General features: G+C 33.0%; 1 pseudogene; it reads left to right on the top strand.

The window, feature by feature from the left end:
- Positions 1 to 4,963: 4,963 nt before the first annotated feature.
- Positions 4,964 to 7,048, top strand: LOC115983527 (annotated as a pseudogene).
- Positions 7,049 to 15,217: the final 8,169 nt, after the last annotated feature.

Raw genomic sequence — 15,217 nt, forward strand, 5'->3', positions numbered from 1 at the left:
AAAGACAAAACAAAGCGTCAAAGCCTCAGTGTGGCTTTGTAGGGTTATTCATACAGATCTAACTTCTAAAACTCAACAGCAGCAAAGAGTGTACTTTTGCAGTTAAGGAAGCAGATGACAAACTACGTTTTCAAACTTTTGGTTATAGGATTATAATTAATCAGTGTAGTCCTGAAACTTTGAAAATAGAATTTCAACCAAATCCCACTCTGTTAATAATTTTTAGGCTAAAATGCATTTTAGACACCTTCAAAGTTTAGAGTTGTATCCACACATATAAGAAGTAATTAAAAAAATAAAAAATTCCTTTAGTATTATATGGTTAGGCTGGGATGAATAGACAAACTAGAAATCATATAACTTTGCTTCTCCTTCTTGATCACTGCAATCATAGGTAATTCATATTATCAATATGCAATTGCAAGAAAACGATTTTTTTTTTTTTTTTTAATAAAAAAATTGGTATCTAAACCTTTTTAAGTATCTGACTATTATATCGGACACATGCATTCTCCATCCCACACACACCAAGTTATCATTACAAATTATTATTTTATTAATTTATTTAAGCCCAAAAACTGAAAATATTTAAATTCAATGGACTAAAATGACAATTACTCAAAGTTAATGAACTGAAATGACAGTATTTAAACATTGTGGACTAAGATGACAATTGATAAAAGTTAATGGACTAAAATAACAATTGGTGAAAGTAATAGGATATAAAGTAGATTTTTGCCTTGAATTTTCTTTTAAAAAATGGCCAAAATACATGGTTAGACTTTGAAGTTTACCAAGTGGACGCTTTTCGCTCTTGAAATTTCAAATAATTGTTATCGGTCCCTAAATTCATTAGTTTAGCTTTTTTTTTTTTTTTTTTATTATGGAAATTTTAGCTTGGTTTTGATTTGATGAAAACCCATTTCAAATAGATTTGGCTTCGATCTTTGATCTTCCGTAGGTCTTGTGTTTTTTAATGGGTAATTTGTTAATATTAAAAATATTGTCATGTCGCTATTAAATGACTAAATGTTATGGCATTGTTCAATCAGCCGCTTAGAAAATGAAACTAATAATTATTAACAGAATGATCCTTAATTTTTTTTTTGAAACATTAAGAACCAATAACGATCATTTGAAACTCCAAAACTTCATAGTCAGAAAGTGCTCACTCTATAAACTTTAATTTCTAAAGGGGCCTACAAAATTAACTCCTCCTAGGCACTGGGTATTGGATCTTAGGTCATGGGCCTTCCAAACCTATGGGGTTGACATGAAAGGCTAATGGACCTATTCAAACCCACCTACTTAATTCATCAGATTATATAACTTATAATTTAACTTAAACTTAATAATAACTTTATTGTGATAAAAACTTAAAATGACCTAGATATGGTGTTTGTCTAATAAGGGGATATAGAGATGCTCCTAGAATTTGATTAGTCAAGAAAATTTGCTCAAAATTATTATGTATCATGATTGATTATGGAGGTAGAGGTCAAATCCGATGATAGTATCTTTTATAGGAGAGGGACAAGGGATACAGTGTTTTTTGTAGGAGTAAAGCATATTTGTGTGTCAACCATGTTGTTCAAATTTAAATTTTAAGAAGAAGAAGAAGAAGAACTACATCAATCATGTTTGTCGACCAACTGTTAATTCTTCTGAGAGCCTAGAAACCTCCTGATGTTTTCAAATAAAGATATCTAGAATTCAAATTCTCGCTCACCCGTTATTAGTTGTTACTTGTAGTTATCAAAGTATAATTTTTTTTTCTTAAAAAAAGCGACTTTGAATAGTAAAAGAGGAAAAGAAACGAAACATGCTAGTAAATCAAATTTGAATTCATCATTTCTTTGAAGGCGCAGTTTCTTTGTAATTTTTGATTAGCCCCTCAACAGTGAAACAATTTGATTATCAGAACTAAAAAAATAAGCTTAAGAGAGAGAGATATTTTATTTCTTCATTTTTCATCTTTATTGTTGGTTTGAATTGCACAGCATTTCATTGCTAGCAAAGGAGCCAAATGCAAGTGTATGAGAGATATTTATGAGCATGTTGTGAGATCATTGAGTTGACACCCCATTTTGCAACCTATATTTAACCTCACATGGAGGATAAAAGGGTAATTTCACCTTGGAATAGGCATTTTAATTTTGGCCACTAGATCCTTAATTTCATTTCATCAAAATGATCCTGATGGTATAATGATCAAATTGACTAGTTATAAGCCATAATCAGATCATCAGATAGAAAGTTATCATCAAATCAAGTTTTAATGGTCAAGATGCACTATCACAAATTAAGTCCGAATATATGTGATTGTGAAAAATTGATTCTAATTGGTTGTAATTATAATCAATTTGAGATTAATGACATGTCATAATTTGATTAACTTGGACTACATCTTATGGTAAGGTTGCACACACTTGATTAATTAGATAATCGAACATTAATTATTCGATAAGTAATTCGTGTAATTATCTTTTTAATTGGGGTAAATTTGAAACTGATTAAGTCTAAAATGGAAGTGATTGGAGCCTATTAATTTTAATTGGAAACTAATTTGGGGCCTATTAATGTTAGCTATGCTCAAATTATTTTCCAACAAATGACTTTTGCTCACCATTTCGTTGATATCTCTCAGGATATTTTGAATCTATGAGTGAGGTTGATTTTTCCAGAAACTAGACATATGGGATTTCAATCTAAGCATAAGAATAAGGTAATTCCAATCAGAATTGAGACAAAAATGATTTTTTGAAGTTAGCTCTAAAAACTGTTATAGGAGCTATAGAAAAAACTAGGGCTTAGACATTTTGCTTGCTAATCACTCCCACTAACCTCCAAATTTAATGCACCAGCTTTCCCCAAAGTCTGAAATAAGGTCTACGTTTATGATTCTCTTTGATCCTTTGCCAACCCTCATTAAATGTCATTTTATTCATATTTTCTCCACCACTGCTATATAAACCCCTTATCTCCTCCATTCCAAGGCACACCAAAACACCCTATCTTCTCCCCTCTTTAGTCCTAGTGAAATAGAGTACTCTTGTTATATCTTGGTCTTCCGAAGACTCAAGGTATTGAGTGAGACTCACTCTCCTTTTCTTAGTTCTTCTTTTCTACTCTACTCTTAGGGTCTCTACCAAGAGCCTCCTTCTCCACTGTGTGGATCTTACATGTAGGTATAATCTCTTTTCCTTCTCCTTGAATATGTTTGAATGTTCTAAAATGTTCATATGTGTTCTTCACATGTTCTTGGTTGTTCATCACATGTTCATGCGTGACACTAGCTTTAATCTTAAATCCATATCCAAAATATGAAGAACATGTTAGTTTCATAATTCTCTCATATCCTTGAATCTAGGATATCACTATTCACACACATTCACTATAATTTATTTTTCAATTCAAATGCAATGATTAATAAATTGAATTAGGGTTTACCACATGCACACACATTAAAATTCAACATGCAATTGAGTGATTTCGATGAGATGATATGAATGTTGACCACCTTAGTCTAGAAGATCGGTTTCACCGAGCAAGGTGGGTGCCTAACACCTTCCCATCTTGTAATGTAGCCTCCAAGCGTAGATTAAGGGTTAGTAGATCAATTGCTTATCCATGTAATTTTCAATCTCTAGATTGTAATTAGGAAACAAAATCATGTACTTTATCTTAGATTGTATCTAGGGTTATTAGATCAATTGCTTATCCATGTACTTTATCTTTGATTGTATCCATGGTAATTCATTTTTCTTAAAAAGAATAAAGAAAAAGAAAATAGATGAGTTTTGGACTCTTTCTTTCACCTCGAAAGGCTTGCAAACATATTGGACCATAGAAATCGAACCAAATTGAAAACATAAAAAAGTATGTTGGAAAAAAAAAAGGAAAAAAGAAAAAAAGATGCAAGTATGCCGAATTATCATTGACGACTTGAGGCTATAACACTTGCAAATCAATGTCCCGCACAATAGATTAGATCATCAACTGAATAAGATTGACATCAGAGAGAGAATGACAATTCTTGATTATATAAAAAGGCAGTTTTTTTTCCTTCAAATGCATGCACCATTTATTGAATTTCTCTTAATACTTGTTACCATTGTTTCTGCAAAAATTATTTTTAAAAAATAATTAAAATTAAGAAAAACCTACTCAAGATCGATTATACCTCAAGAAGATTATGTAGATTGGCTATTAGAAAAAAGTATTCCTAATTAATAAAACTTAACTACAAAAACTAAATTAGTAATTTTATATCTCAAAAAGTAGTAAGAAAGGGTTATATATAAATATATATATATATATATATATATATATTGTAATATAAAAAGTCAAATAAATATTATTTAAAAAATATTTAATATTAAAAAATCTTTTTTTTAATAAGATTAAAAAATCTAGTTAAATATAATCTCTAGTCTCAAACTATATCCATATAGTCCTGAAATGTATTGTATATATATAGTATCATGTTGTTTCAAGATAGTATTATCTTAGATACAAGAAATAAAATATAAAAAAAAAAAATCTCAACTATCATACAAATGCTAAAAGAAGTAGAATCTGTCTAAATAACAAAAACTAATTAAGAAGCTATTAATTTAAGGGAGCCGTGTTAAAGTGGTATCATGAGGTATTCAAAATTTTCACATTGGATAGGCATTAATTCATGCATTCTTGACGCTAATGTTATTAGTTAGACATTTTTTTTTCCATAAACTTATTAGTTAAGTCTTTTTCTAAACAAATTCTTGTTAGCTTGTTGTATATCTGAAAATATATCTGAAGAAGACTCAGACCAAGAAAAAAGGCATTGGGTCTTAAAATACTCAATTAGTACAAGACTTGAACAACTGCTTAGAAAATCAAGTTTAAAACCAACCAAACATTTTCTTCTATAAAGGTTGTCATTGATTCTTTCTAACTCATAAAACCAAAAACCATTGCAATGGTTTCTTCAACACTACCTGATTGTTGTTTTCTCTTTCTTCTACTTCTGCTTCTTCCCCTCCTTCCCACAGTTTTCAACTACACCTCAGATGACTGTAACATACAGCAAGGAACTGGTCCATGGACGTCGCCTTTGGGTGAATTTGCCTTTGGATTCCATCCTCTTAATGAGACAGGGAATCAATTCTTGCTTGCAGTTTGGTTTAATAGAATAAAAGACAAAACCATAGTGTGGTCTGCAAATGGAAATGAACCAGTACCACCAGGTTCTGAACTGAAGAAGAATATCAACGGTGAGTTTGTTCTCAATAACCAAGAGGGCAAAGAGTTATGGAGGGCTCCAAGCAATGGTTCCAAATCCAGTTGTGCGGCTATTCTGGACAACGGGAACTTGGTGATTCTGGACGAGAATAATAATTCTGTATGGGAGAGCTTCAAAAAGCCTACTGATACAATTTTGACTGGCCAAATATTGCACATGAATACCGCACTCAGGTCTCGTCAATCTTTGACAAATTATTCTGAAGGGCGCTTCCAACTTTCTTTACAGCTTGATGGCAATTTCGTGCTTTATTCTCTTTCTATGCCATCTGAAATACTTGAGAAACCTTATTTTGCCACCGGTACAATGTACTGGGAATCAAAGTTGATGTTTACTGAGGCCGGATACTTGTATGTCCAAGATGCAAAATCAAACAACACCTTTAATCTTACCAAGGGAGATCCTGGCTCAAATAAAAATTTCTACCACATGGCTAGAATTGATTATGATGGGATCTTCAGACTATACCAACACCTCAAAAATGAGGGCGCCACAAGCTGTGGGAACTGTCCTTTATCATGGACAGCAGTGCAAGGCATTCCTGATGATATTTGTGCTGCATTTGCTAGTTATAGTAGTGGTGGTGGGTTCTGCGGACCCAACAGCATCTGTACTTCAGCAAATAATTCAAATGCTGTTTTTTGCCAATGTCCTAGTGGATTTTCTCCCATGGACCAATCCAACAATTGGTTAGGGTGTAAACCAAATTTTGCACTGCCTACCTGTGACAGTGGATGGGAAGCAACTAAAGAGCTTGTAGAATTTATAGAGCTTCCAAACACGGATTGGCAGTTCTCAGATTACAACCTTCTTCAAGGACCTGGAATGAACAAGTCAAGGTGTAGACAAGAAGGCCTTGATGATTGCTTGTGTGTTGTGGTCGTTTATGAAGATATAGGAAATGTATGTTGGATGAACCAGTATCCACTGTCAAATGGAAGACAAAGCCCAGGTACTACTAGAATATCTCTCATCAAGTTACCTAAAGGTTACGGTTCAGTTTATAAGAAAGGCCACTATGAGACACTTGTCTTGGCACTACTCCTTGGCAGCTCTGCATTCCTCAATATCCTTTTATTCTTAGCTATTTTTGTGGCTGTTTACTACTTGTACCATAAAAAGCAGAAATTGCTTTGGAATATTGATAGCACACTCGCAACAATGTGAGAAGCTATACATATAAAGAGCTCGAAGAAGCAACCAGGGGCTTCAAGCAAACACTGGGAAAAGGCTTTCGGAACGGTTTATAAGAGGGGTTCTTCCATCAGATTCTAAAAGATTTGTTGCAGTCAAGAAGTTAGGTAAGGTGATAGAAGAAGGTGAGAAGGAATTCAAAACAGAAGTGAGCACGATCTGTCAGACTTATCACAAGAATTTAGTCCGGTTGCTCGGTTATTGTGACAAGGGGCAGCACCGACTTCTGTTATATGAGTACATGAGTAATGGCTCTTTAGCTAACTTTCTCTTTGGGATATATCCAGGCCTCATTGGAACCAAAGAGTGCAGATTGCTTTTGGAATTGCCAGAGGCCTCATTTACTTACACGAAGAGTGCTACACCCAAATCATCCATTGTGACATAAAGTCTCAAAACATACTCTTGGATGAGTACTTTACACCAAGGATTGCTGATTTTGGATTAGCAAAGCTATTGTTGGCTTAGCAAACTCGAGCAACTCGAACAAGAGTAAGAGGGATAGTTGGGTACTTTGCACCTGAATGGTTTAGGAAAGTATCCATTTCCGTTAAGGTTGATGTGTAGAGTTTTGGTGTGATGTTACTTGAGATCATATGTTGCAAGTCTAATGCTGTGTTTGCATTGCAAGAAGAGGAGGCATTGATAGATTGGGCTTATGAATGCTACAAAGATAAAAAAAAAAAAATTAGAAAATTTAATAGAAAATGATGAAGAGGCAAGCAATGACATGAAGCGGCTAGAGAGGCTTGTGATTGTGGCAATTTGGTGTATTCAAGAAGATCCTTCCCTGAGACCATCTATGAAAAAGGTCACACAAATGCTTGAGGGAGTAATTGAAATTTCAATTATAAAAAAGGAAAAGAAACAAACTACATCAATCATGTTTGTCAACCTACTTTGAATTCTTCCAAATGGCTTGTAGTTCAACTAGTTGACACCTCTTAGTGTTTCGAAAAAAGACATGAACTCCTGTTGTAAATATTAAATGATCAAAAAAATAAATAAAATATAAACCCAACTTTGAATTCCAGAAGAGTAAAAGAGACGAAACACGCTAGTCAATCAAATTTGAATTCATTATTTCTTCTATGGCAGCTTCTTTGTGATTTTTTATCAACCCCTGAGCAGTCAAACAATTTGATTGTCAGAACTAAAATCACACGCTTGAGAGAGAGAGAGAGAGATTTTATTTCTTCATTTTTGCCTTTATTGTTGGTTTAATTGCAAATAATTTCACTGCTAGTAATGGAGCCAAATACCAGTGCATGGGAGATATATAAGAGCTTGTTGTGAAGTGAAGTCATTAAAACTTCGACAAACTATAGCTTTTTGTTTGTATTACAAGAGCATGAACCTGCCAACACTATCGGGTCCTGGAGGTTGGGGCCAAATGATGTAATTCTAGTTGGGTTCTTCACTATCTGCAAGCTCTAAAATATTTTATGTCACTCTAATAATCTAATTTAATGAGATCATGATTTGGAAGCATAATTTCATAAAATAGCGGACATAACTGTATTGACTGCATTCATGGTTTGAATCTTTCGGAATAGAATAAACTATACTTCGAATTGGAATAAGTTAAAACTCTGTTAGCCAAGTCGTATTGCACAGACTTAAATTATGTTTTGTTTCAACCTCCAAAGTACCCATAAATATCTTTCCATCCATATAGGCGACAAACAGAACAAACCATAAGTGTCATCTCAACTTTTTTTTTTTTTTTTTTAATTTGATTTTTCTGTCTAAATTCAAGAGAAGAAAGTTGCGTGGTTCTAGCGTTGTCTGTAAATTTGTCTTTCGCTGCTATTTGCAAAGTTGTTTAGAGAGGCCTCAGTGTAGGTTTGTAAGGGTATTCATATAGATCTAACTTCTAATACTCAACAGCAGCAAAGAGTGAACTTTTGCAATTAAGGAAGCAAATGACAAACTACGTTTTTAAGCTTTAGGTTATAGGATTATAATTAATCAGTGCAATCTGTTTAAACTTCCTGAAACTTTGAAAATAGAATTTCAATTAAAGCCCACTGTGTTAACAATTTTTAGGGTAAACATATATTTGGCCTCTAACTTTTACACTAAATATCAATTTAGTCCTTAACTTTTCAAATATGTCAATTTAGTCTCTAACATTTTGTTATTGCGTCAAAATAATCATTTCTGTTATGCAGTGGATGAAAAATGCTGACATAGTTAACGGTCAAAATAAAATATTAGATTTAGACTACATAAGGCTGTCACTTGGATTGCCATTTCGGCCTAAAATTAAATTATTAAAAAAAAAAAACCAAACCTAGCTTAGAAGACTCAATACTCTTTTCTTAAAATATTATTTTGTTCTTTATTTATTATTTTTTTCCTCTGATTTTTTCTTCATCTGTTTCGGTGTTCCTCTCCAACCAAAATCAAGTACACCTTTATAATCTTTCTTCCTCTACCCATATGTTCCTTTCAACCAGATCATTGCGCTAATGTTTATCTTCCCCTCTCTCTCTCTCCTAGGTCAACCCCTTCATATACATGAGACATGCCAAATCAACATCAACAAAACATAAACTGAGCCAAAGACCCCAGATCAACTCCTCCACCTCTCTTCAATTAATAAATAAAGAAAGGACCAAACAACCATGGAAGACCCATCATCAAAGGTGACAGCCATGGACAACAGCTAAACTACCAGAGGACGAAAACCGTCTTGCTAATTCAAGACGGTGGTTGCAGCAGCCAAACGGCAAAATTGAGAGGTGGGCTGAGAGAGAGGTGGAGGAGAAGACCAAACTAGAGAAAGAAAGGGGCCAAACGATGAAAACCATCTTGCAGTGATGGTTTGAGGGGCGGCAAAGAGTAATTTTTGGATGGATTTGAGGATTAGGCGACAGATTTTGGGGATTACAGTTGTGGGCTTCGGAATTTATGGGGTTGATATGATTTCTTGTTGGCAACACATTTGTTGGGTTGTTTCAATAATTCATGGTTGTTGAAGAACAACCCTAGCCTTTGGGTGTAGATCTTCGTGTCTTGTAAGAGGTCATATTGATCAGAACCAAACCAAAATTAAAAACAAAAATAAAATGATGTTTTTAGAAAATAGAACAACAACAACACTCAAGTATAAAGGACATTGAGCCACACGTTATTTATTTATTTATTTTAGGCTGAAATGGTAGTCCAAGTGGCAGTAATATGTGGTCTAAAACTAATATTTTATTTTGACTAATAACTATATCAGGATTTTTCATCCACTACATAACAGGAATATTTTGACACGTACAATATCAAAAAGTTAGGGTCCGAATTGACACATTTAAAATGTTAAAAACTAAATTGACATTTTGTGTAAAAGTTAGGCACCAAATATGTAGTTTATCCTAATTTTTAGGATAAAATGCACTTTACACACCTTCTAAGTTTAGAGTTATATCCGCACGTATGTATAAGAAGTAATAAAAACAAAATTCCTTTAGTATTATATTGACATCACGGTAGCTACAAGAAAACAAACACGTTGCTTTTTGAATGGAAAAAGACACTACTTACATTAGCTTATGAATGAAAATCTCGAATTCTCGAGAGATTCCATGAATTTACAACATAATAGGGTTTTGGAATCCACTAAAGAGAAATAGACAAAGTCTGTATTTTTATAAATCTGAAAATTTGAATTGCTCTAGAGGTTATAATATGTTTAAATAGTAAAAGAAATCCTAGGGTGGCTATGAAAATGCCCAGAAACCCTAATCCGCGCTAATCACGTAATTAGGTGGCAAAATAGTGATTTTTGTCAAAAAATGGCAAAATTTATATTATTGCGGAAATTGAAAATATTGTCTCTAAGAGACTCTCCAAAACAGACAGGACTTTTAAACTAAAAGTTATTAAGGAAAAACAAATATTGTTATAAATATCAAAAACACTGTTTTCGGGGCTTTAATGAAGGAATTTGCCTAAATTTAGACGACACTCAAGGTTTGATTCTGGATCAGAATGTCGCTTCCCTTCAATTCCAACATCGTCACCCCGATGACCTCTATTGGCACCCCTCTTGATCTTGCGTTGTGACTTTTGACGCCTTTAGTGCTCCAAGAAAGCTTGTTCTATTAGTTTTACATCATATATGGTTAGGTTGGGATGAATTGACAAACTAGAAATCATATAACTTTACTTCTCCTTCTTGATCACTGCAATCATAGGCAGTTCATATTATTAATATGCAATTTCAAGAAAATGATTTTTTTATTTTAAAAAAATAATGGTATCTAAACCTCTTCAAGTATTTGACTATTATATCGAATGTATGCATTCTCCCGTCCCACATACACCATGTTATCATTACAAATTATTATTTTATTAATTTATTTAAACCCAAAAATTGAAAAATTTTAAATTTAGTGAACTAAAATGACAATTGTTCAAAGTTAATGAATTAAAATGACATTATTTAAACATTGTGGACTAAAATGAAAATTGATCAAAGTTAATGGACTGAAATAACAATTGGTGAAAGACATAGGATGTAAAGTAGATTTTTGCCTTGATTTTCTTTATAACAATGGCAAAAATACACGGTTAGACTTTGAAGTTTACCAAGTGAATGCTTTTTGTTCCCAAAATTTCAAATAATTGTTATCAGTCCCAAAAGTTTAAAAAATTCCTTTTGTTAATTGTCTATAATCTACTTGCCTATATGACAAACAGAATAATGACGATATATTTTTCAAGTGACAGTGGCAAGAAATTTAATATTACAAGATTACACCAAAAAAAAAAAAAAAAAGACATGATCTATGAAAGACCCAAGCCAAACCCATTTCAAACTGATCTTCCCCATATCAAAACCAAACCGAGTCCTAGCCCACCCTCCACCTCTAAAGGCAGCTACTCTCCCATCTGGACCAAAAAAATCTCAAATGGATTTGACCGAATCAGTGATGGTGGGTAGCTTTAGTGATTTGGTTTTGGTGACTTATTTCTATTGTTACTGGATCTGACTGGACTCATTATGGAGGTAGTTGGGATTTGTTTGGTCTAAATGGGGGAGGAGCTACCGTGGAAGTGGGGGTTGGGTTAGGGCTTAGTTTAGCTTGGATTTGATTTGGGGAAAACCTGTTTCAAATGGATTTGGCTTTGATCTTCTATAGATCTTGTGTTTTCTAATGTGTAATTTTTTAATATTAAAAATATTGTCATGTCACTATTAAATGACTAAATGTTATGACACTGTTCGGTTAGTCACATAAGCAAGGAAATTAACTTCTATTGATAGAATGATCCTTATTTTTGATACATTATGGAACAGTAATGCTCATTTGAAACTCCAGACTTTAAAGACAAAAGCATCTCACTTTATAAACTTCAATTTCCAAAGGTCTATTTTGGCCTATAAAATTAACTACCCCTAGGCGCTGGGGAATGGATCTCAGATCATGGACCTTCCAGACCTGTGGGGTTGACATGAAAGGCTAATGGACCTATTCATACCCACCCTCTTAATTGATCAGATTATATAACTTATAATCTAACTTAAACTTGATAGTGGTGCCGTTTGGATTGCCTTGAAAGTTGCGTCTGCGTCTGTCTGCGTTTGCGTTCCTTTTTTTTTCATTTCACGCATTTTGCTGAAAGGCAGGGGACAATTTTCACTGTACCAATACTGTTCATGGGACCCACATCCACATTATTCAAAAAAAAATATTAAAAATGGATCCTACGGCACTATTCACATATTTAAAAATTATTTTGCTACAGTGTTTTTAGTTTTCAGTTTTCAGTTTCAATAACAATAAGTTCAATCCAACGGACCCAGTAACTCGATTTTGATGTCAACTAAAAATGACCTTATAATCTTTACTTTTCTTTGCTTCACTCTTCTCTTCATCTTTGTTGTTAGTCTTCTCTTTAATTCACGCCTGGGTTGAATCACTTGAGTTAGCTTGACAATATTGGCCCTTGTAGCATTCAACTTCTTTTCAGAATATGGTTTTTGTGTTTTTCGCCTTAAAATTCTCAAACACGATTATTCATGGGAGTATTGATAAAAATTATTATGGAGATCTTTCCGAAATTAGGGAGTCAATTTGTATTTCATTAGCATTTAGATTGGAATAATTCAAGTTTTAAAGATTCATGGATGCTCAAATGGATTTGAAATATGCAGTCTATTGACATTATACTTTCTCATAATGTCTGCTTACCCTTAAAAACAAAATTGGGCTTCAATGACAAGTTAATTGGGCTCTTCAAAAAAAAAAAAAAAAAAATCAGCAGATGGATTGGGCTGGGCTCAAATCCATATTGAGATGTGGTCCAAATAATTCAAGTCAAATATATCCCTATTGCAATCCAAATATCTTCAAACAAACTGGGTGTTACGGATTTCAAGTTGCAAAATTGGTACAAAAAGAAGCCTAAAATAACATCTTAGATCAAAACCCAAGTTGCTGAACAAACTTTTATTTATTATTATTATTATTATTATTATTATGAAGGGTGATGACTTGATCACATTTTTTCTTCTTTTTCTTCGCCAATTATCATTAGCATATAAATCATTTTTTTACCAACAAAACAAAGATAAACTATAATCAACCACAAAATAGCATAAAAATAAGACTAACCGTGCAAATATAAAGGTACTTTATTGTCTATATTTCATGCTCAATCACAATTCAAAATGGTCCCTAAAGTTTTGATAGTTGGTAGCACTCTTCATGCCCTTTCACAAATAAATAGAACGTACTTGGAATGTATTCACTGCACACTTCCCCACTTTAAAATCTGAATAAAGCTGACAGTTTGGTGTGAATATGCAGTGTAGGTTTTAGTACATGCAGGTCGATCTGGGCAATTATATAAACGTATAAGTTAAGTCTTGAAATTGATTCGTGATTTGGTTGCAAGTATTCTTAAAGTGTTTAAGGTCATTGTTAAACAACCTGATTTGAAGCAAATGCTTTAAGGAAATGTCAATTTGTTATGTGATGATTTCAAGCCACATGCTCATATCTTTATATTTTAATTATGGGAAAGATTATGTGACTTCTTATTAAAATCAACTGTGGATTGGTGAAACCAAAGAAGAAAATTATTTTTTCCTTTTCAAGGCATGTGAGTTGCACTTTGGGAGTATCTAAGGCACCATGGAAAAGAAAGAACAATGACACGAGCCAAGTTGAACTTTCTAAATTAGAGAAGCTACCTTAAAAATCAACATAGATCCCATAATAAATTTAAAAAAAATAATAATTCAACATAGAAATATCAGCCACGGAGGGTGTCATGTATGTCAAATGCGCATCATGTGTTGGGTTAGTAATACAAAGAAATAAAAGTGACATGCCATAAATGCATTAAAAAAAAGTCAGTAAACCGTGTGCAATTGCCATTTTGAAAATCTAAGATTTGATATAATATGAATTCTTTAACTACTCTTACTTTAAAATAAATAAATATTTTAAGTATATATAATAATTTCTAATTCAAAACATAAACTAAAAGACTAGTAATTTTTTCCTCTACAAATATCAATTTCTCGGTTTAGAACAAATATTATAATAATTCTTTCCTCCGTATTAATGTGAGTACGATTAGACATGTATCAAACATTTGAATTCCTCTAATTAATAGCTTCTTAACAACCTAAAATCTTAAAAACGTGACATTCTAAATTTGTAATATTCGCTTTCAAAAGATAAAATTATAAGAAAAAGGTTTTGCTGCAAACACTTGAGCTCTTGGACACACGTTGCTTTCTTTTGGCTGCCATATAACCGTCAATGCACACCACAGAATTCTTTCTCAATGCATCGTTGTATCTCAGCACCAATCCTCCGTCAACAAATTATAAGCACTTTTGCAGACTGCGCTGCCCAAATTTAAGCATCACTTGTTGTCCTCGAATTCAAGGGGATACGATTCATATGAAAAACCAATTGTGCTTCATGTGGCAAAAAGATCTCACTTTATAAAGCTGGTATCGCCCAAAGCTGACAAAAAGATCTTCACACACAACAGACACTCCAAAGTTTTGATCCTTTTCAAGGAATGGAGGGATCTTAATCATTTAGATATGAAAATATTTACATTACTGCATTGTCTATTACTGCATTGTTATTTCTATTAATGTGGGGCGTGGAACAATGACTTCCACACGCGAGTCCTTTTTTTCTTTTCTCAAAAAAAAAAAAAAAAAAAAAAAAACCTCTGGAAAGGTTTGAAGGGAAATGTTAATGGATGTCTTAGGCTTCATTTGAGAGTTCATAAGGGAATGGAATGAAATGTATTTAAGTAAGGGAAAGGAATGGAAAAGAATTGAATGGAATGGAATTAAGTAACCTTGATTGGATGTTTTAAAATAAAGGAATGGAAATGAATGAAAATGAATGGAATGTAAATAATCTTGTTTAGGAGTAATATGAAAGAAATGGAATGAAATCATTTTATGACAATATTACTATTAGACCCCTATTTTAAAATAAATTGTTGAATATATAAGGGTATTTTGGAAGTTTTATTAAAAAATACATTAAATTTAATTCCATTACCTCTCATTTCTCCTAATTTTGAGGGAATGAAAATTTGAGATTTTGAGGGAATAGAGAGAAATAAGTGTTCCCTCCTACTCATTCCATTCCCTCCCACTTAGGCTCTGCTTGGGAGGAGGGAATAGAATGGAATGGAATGGAATGAAAAGAATATTTTTAGAATATTCTTCCTTCCCTCTTGCTTGGGAGTTTT

Source organism: Quercus lobata, chromosome 4 (genome assembly GCF_001633185.2).
Source record: "Quercus lobata isolate SW786 chromosome 4, ValleyOak3.0 Primary Assembly, whole genome shotgun sequence".
NCBI classification, from domain to species: Eukaryota; Viridiplantae; Streptophyta; class Magnoliopsida; order Fagales; family Fagaceae; genus Quercus; species Quercus lobata.